Source organism: Taudactylus pleione, unplaced genomic scaffold (assembly GCF_031769625.1).
Source record: "Taudactylus pleione unplaced genomic scaffold, aTauple2 ptg000509l, whole genome shotgun sequence".
NCBI classification, from domain to species: domain Eukaryota; kingdom Metazoa; phylum Chordata; class Amphibia; order Anura; family Myobatrachidae; genus Taudactylus; species Taudactylus pleione.
This window is the reverse complement of record NW_028284911.1, coordinates 142,734-147,846: the sequence shown is the minus strand read 5'-3', so window position 1 is coordinate 147,846 and position 5,113 is coordinate 142,734. Positions and strand designations below refer to the sequence as shown.

The 5,113-nt window shown below is 50.9% G+C and overlaps 1 long non-coding RNA gene across 1 annotated transcript; it reads left to right on the top strand.

Moving 5' to 3' along the window:
- The first annotated feature begins 1,042 nt into the window (after positions 1 to 1,042).
- Positions 1,043 to 3,464, top strand: LOC148501640 (uncharacterized). The gene is made up of 3 exons (XR_015870032.1): positions 1,043 to 1,222; positions 2,069 to 2,249; positions 3,325 to 3,464. It is a non-coding gene; the product is annotated as an uncharacterized LOC148501640 (long non-coding RNA).
- Positions 3,465 to 5,113: the final 1,649 nt, after the last annotated feature.

Here is a 5,113-nt window from a genome sequence, read left to right as displayed (position 1 = left end):
CTACAAAAGGGGGACTAGAGGGGGCACGCATAAGGGGCACAGGCACTGCATAAGGGGAACTAAAGGGGGTACTGCATAAGGGGCACAGGCACTGCATAAGTGGGACAATTGGGGGCACGCATAAGGGGCACTGGATAAGGGGGACTAGTGGGAGCACACATAGGGGACACAAGCACTGCATAAGGGGGACTAGAGGGGGTATTGCGTAAGAGGCATTGGTACTGCATAAGGGGGACAACTGGGGGCACGCATAAGGAGCACTGGCACTGCATAAGGGGGACCACTACGGCTGCTGAATAAGGGGTATTGGCACTGGCTAAGGGGGATAAGAGGGGGCACACATAAGGGGCATTGGCACTGCATGAGGGGCACACATAATAGGCACAGGCACTGCATAAGGGGGATTAGAAGGGGCACTGGCACTGCAAACGGGGGACTAGAGGGGCCACGCATAAGGGGCACTGCATAAGGGGGATAACTGGGGGCATGTATAAGAGGCACTGGCACTGCATAAGTGGGACTAGAGGGGGCATGCATAAGGGGCTCTAAAGGGTGTAATGCATAAGGGGCACTGGATAAGGAGGACTAGAGGGGGTACTGCATAAGGGGCACAGGCACTGCATAATGGGGACAACCAGGGCCGGGTTTCCCACCAGGCAACCTAAGCGCTCGCCTAGGGCCCGGCGGGATCCAAGGGGCCCGTGGACAGGTCCCTTTGGCCCAAGAAATCTTACCTGTCAAAGAGTACCACGTGACGTCATTAAGTCACATGGTCCCGCCTACTTTTCAGGGCGTCTGGCTGACAGTGCATAGCAGGGGGAGGAGGAGTGTCACCTGGTCCGCCGCCCAGCTTCAGCTAGCTCCGGAGTCCAGACCATTCCCGTCTGTACTGGCACAATATGGGCGGAGCCAATACAAGCTCCGCCCCCAAATCGCGGGCATTACGTCACGATGGGGGGCGGGGCCTAATGAAGCTTGTCTGGATTTCACCACATGGGATGCTATGCCTGCAGGCTGGGCTGGGACAGCTGAGCAGGGGCAGGACAGTCACGCAGGAGAACCACAGAGGCCACAGCGCTGTAGGCAGCTGTGTGTGGAGAAGCAGGAGAGGGGCCCACCTGGAGCAGCACAGAGACTTCAGCCATAACTACAAGGAGCAGCTGAAGGATGGAGAGGGGCCATGGGAGACTGACTGGGAGCAGCCACAGCAGGAGGAAAAAGGGTGAGTTATATATATATATATATATATATATATATATATATATGTATATCCCTGGCCTGTCGCTTACTGTACACATACTGCCTTCGCTCCCTAGCCCTATGTCTGCACTGTCCCTATGTGTATACTGTCCCTCCCTGTGTATATAAAATAAAGTGCTCCCTCCCTGTCCCCCTGTGTGCGCTGTCCTCCCTCCCTGTCCCCCTGTGTGCGCTGTCCTCCCTCCCTGTCCCCCTGTGTGAGCTGTCCTCCCTCCCTGTGTATATAAAATAAAGTGCTCCCTCCCTGTCCCCCTGTGTGAGCTGTCCTCCCTCCCTGTCCCCCTGTGTGAGCTGTCCTCCCTCCCTGTCCCCCTGTGTGCGCTGTCCTCCCTCCCTGTCCCCCTGTGTGCGCTGTCCTCCCTCACTGTCCCCCTGTGTGCGCTGTCCTCCCTCACTGTCCCCCTGTGTGCGCTGTCCTCCCTCCCTGTCCCCGTGTGAGCTGCCCTCCCTCACTGTCCCCTCGTGTGCGCTGTCCTCACTCTCCCCCTGTGTGTACACCATCACCCCTGTATACCCCCCACCCCTGTGTGTCTCACTGGCAAAGTGCAGGGTTAAAGATAAATAATATTTATGTTTGGTGCAGGGGGAAAGTAAGGAAGGGGTGATATAAGACACTAAGGAAATGCTGACATGACCCCATTTTGAGTGACCACGCCCTTGTGACACATGGCCATATCCATTTTTTTGCATGCACGCCTATGGCGCTCGCACAGGATACCTCCATACCCCCACTTCATAATTCCCACTTTGACCACTGTATGTATGTATATATATATATATATATATATATATATTTTTTTTTTTTTAGAAACCCACCCAGGAAAATGCTGCGTTTGCCCCTGGGCCCTGGCTTGCCCCAGCATGAACATCAGCCTCTGCACAGCGCCACTGCCAGGCTTGCTACCACCCACCAGCAGCACGCAGAGGCCAGAGGGACAGGCAGAGCTTCAAAAGGTCCTGTATCTCCGGGAAGGACAGCAGCCAGCCAGGTAGGGTACTGTATTGGGGTGGGTACACAACTGTGCGACCAGCAATTATGCTGATGTTCAGGGCGATTTGCCTTCACCCTGGGCATCGCATGATTGCTGGTACACACTACACGGTTTAATGAACAACTGAATGATCACTTGTTCCGTCCTTCATTAATATGTATGGTGCCGTATGTGATATCGTGTGATTAGCTGTGCAGCACAGCCAATGACACGATATCGCACGCGACCGCCAGAGCGGGCAAATCGGGCAAACACACTGCACAATATTTCTGATTTGTCATTCCGATTTGACCAAATTGGGCAGATATCATGCAAGTGCGTAGCCGGCCTTACTCTGAAATTACTCCGTAATCGCTCAGCCCATAATTAATAACTATTCCATTTTAAATCAGATTGTACAACATAAAAACAACATAATTTATGTTTTTATGTTGTGCAATCTGATTTAAAATTGAATAGTTAATAATTATGGGCTGAGCGATTATCGGTAGACTGCGTACGCACTGTGATTGCACTGCACACACACTAAGGTATAGTGCTATGGATTATTTGAGGGAGGGGGCCCCATGAGGTCTAAATCCGGCTCTGGGGACAACTGGGGCATGCATAAGGAGCACTGCCACTGCAAAAGGGGGACTAGAGGGGGCATGCATAAGGGGCACAGGCACTGCATAAGAGGAACTAAAGGGGGCACTGCATAAGTGGGACAACTGGGGGCATGCATAAGGGGCACTGGATAAGGGGGACTAGAGGGAGCACACATAAGGGACACAAACACTGCATAAGGGGGATAACTGGGGGTACTACATAAGGGGCACTGGCACTGCATAAGAGGGACGAGGGGGCAGTGGCACTGCATAAGGGGAATAAGAGGGGGCACACATAAGGGACACTGGCACTGCATAAGGGGGACAACATGGGGGCACGTATAAGGGACACTGGCACTGCATAAGGGAGACTAGAGGGGGCACAGGCACTGCATAAGGGGGACAACTGGGGGCACGCATAAGGGACACTCGGGGGCATTACTGCTGGGTTTTTTTTGTTTACAATATTTTATTTTTCCTTGCAGTCATGCCTGTTACACTGTCCTGCAATTTCTGGACAGGATTCAAGATGTACAAGCCAATGAGTGCCTCTGGAAGGTGTCGAGTAGGGATTACTGAAACCAAAATCTGAAGAATCAGGCACTGAATAAATTGTTAATATATAGTCGGAAGCAAGATAGTGATGCTGACATGGACTGGGTGAAGGCAAAGATACAGAATTTGAGAACAGTGTTCCTGAAGGAGCACAAGAAGTATCCGCGGTTTCCAAAACTCCGGCCTCTGGACCGTCAAGGAGTGACAGTTTTTCAAAACACGCGGAGGAGGTTTTACAGATGCCCCCGAGTGCAAATCAGGTTTTGGTATGCATATCGGCCACGAAATGGACAGAATGGCTCCAAACCAGCTGCCTCATTTCAAGCGTATAATATATAATGCTATAATACTTGCTCATCAAGGAAAATTGGCTGAGTATAGTAATGTAGGGTCATATAGTATGGTGCAACCCACCCCATTGTGATCTGGCAATCTCCCTATCCCACCTCATAGACCGGCGTATCCCCCTATGCCAATTCCTCCTCCATCACATCTCCTCACCTATCAAGCGTTGAGCAGCCCACAAACACCATCTCCTTTTCCCAGCACATTCAGGAGTGGTGTGCACTTAGCATGGATGAGTGCACAAACCACCCTACAGGCCGATTAAGAATTTTTGAATTTGTGATTTTTTTTATTGTTCGGTTTTGTAGTGTTTTATAAATTTGTCACTCCTTTATCTTTGTTTTTTTTCTCAAGGATGACCTTGAGTATGTACATAGGGGGTCATTCAGACCCACTCGCAAGCGGCAGTACGCTCGCAAGTGGGTCGATGTTCCCCACTGCGCACGCGCATGATGGAGGGAGCTCCGTCGTGCGCATGCGCGAGACCCGGCGAGCGACGGGGAATCCGTCGCTCGGAGTCTCGCACCAAAGGGGGCGTGCTGTCGATGGTGACTGACAGCACGCCCCCTTTGGGGGGCGTGCCTGCCAGACGGAGGCGTGCCCATGGGAACGCCTACCGTCTGAAGCCGCCCCCACTGACATCACTAGTGATGTCAGTGGGAGTGATTTTGGCTCTGATAGAGCCAAAATCACTCCAGGGCTTGTGGCTGAGAAACCCGACCGCAGGGTTTCACTCGCAAGTCCGATGGTCGCGATGGTCAAGACCATCGCGACCATCTTTTTAGACGCTCGTATATGCTGTGGGTGGTGACCCACAGCTATACGAGCGTCCAGGAGGACGCTCCATTTTAATGGAGGTGGGCCCTGATTCAGAGCGAGCGCTCTGGTCAGAGCGTCCGGCTCTGAATCAGGGCCATAGTGCCATGACTTTGGCAATTGTACTTCATTTGCACTTGTTTACTGAACGTTTGGACTTATGTATACTTCTTGTGCTCTTAACATGAACAGTTTCTCAATTCTGTTTCCTTGCCTTTACCCTGGTTATGTTAGCATCACTGTAATGCTGTTGACTGTATATTACTATTTATTTCAGTGCCTGATTCTTTGGATTTGGGTAGTCCTTACTCAGTAGGCACTCATTGGTCTGGTATTATTCGATGAATCCTGTCCAGGATACTCTCTTTTTAAACAAAAAAAAACAAAGTTTACATCTCTTGTCTTGTGTATTTCTTGACATTATGTATTTTATTTAGAAATGGTAGTGTTTTAAAGTCGGATAAGGGGAAATAGGGCTGTGGGACTGTTTTACGTGATGTAAGGTCTAGATGGTTTTAGATGGTTATTATTTCTATATATTATAAATAAAAAAAATTG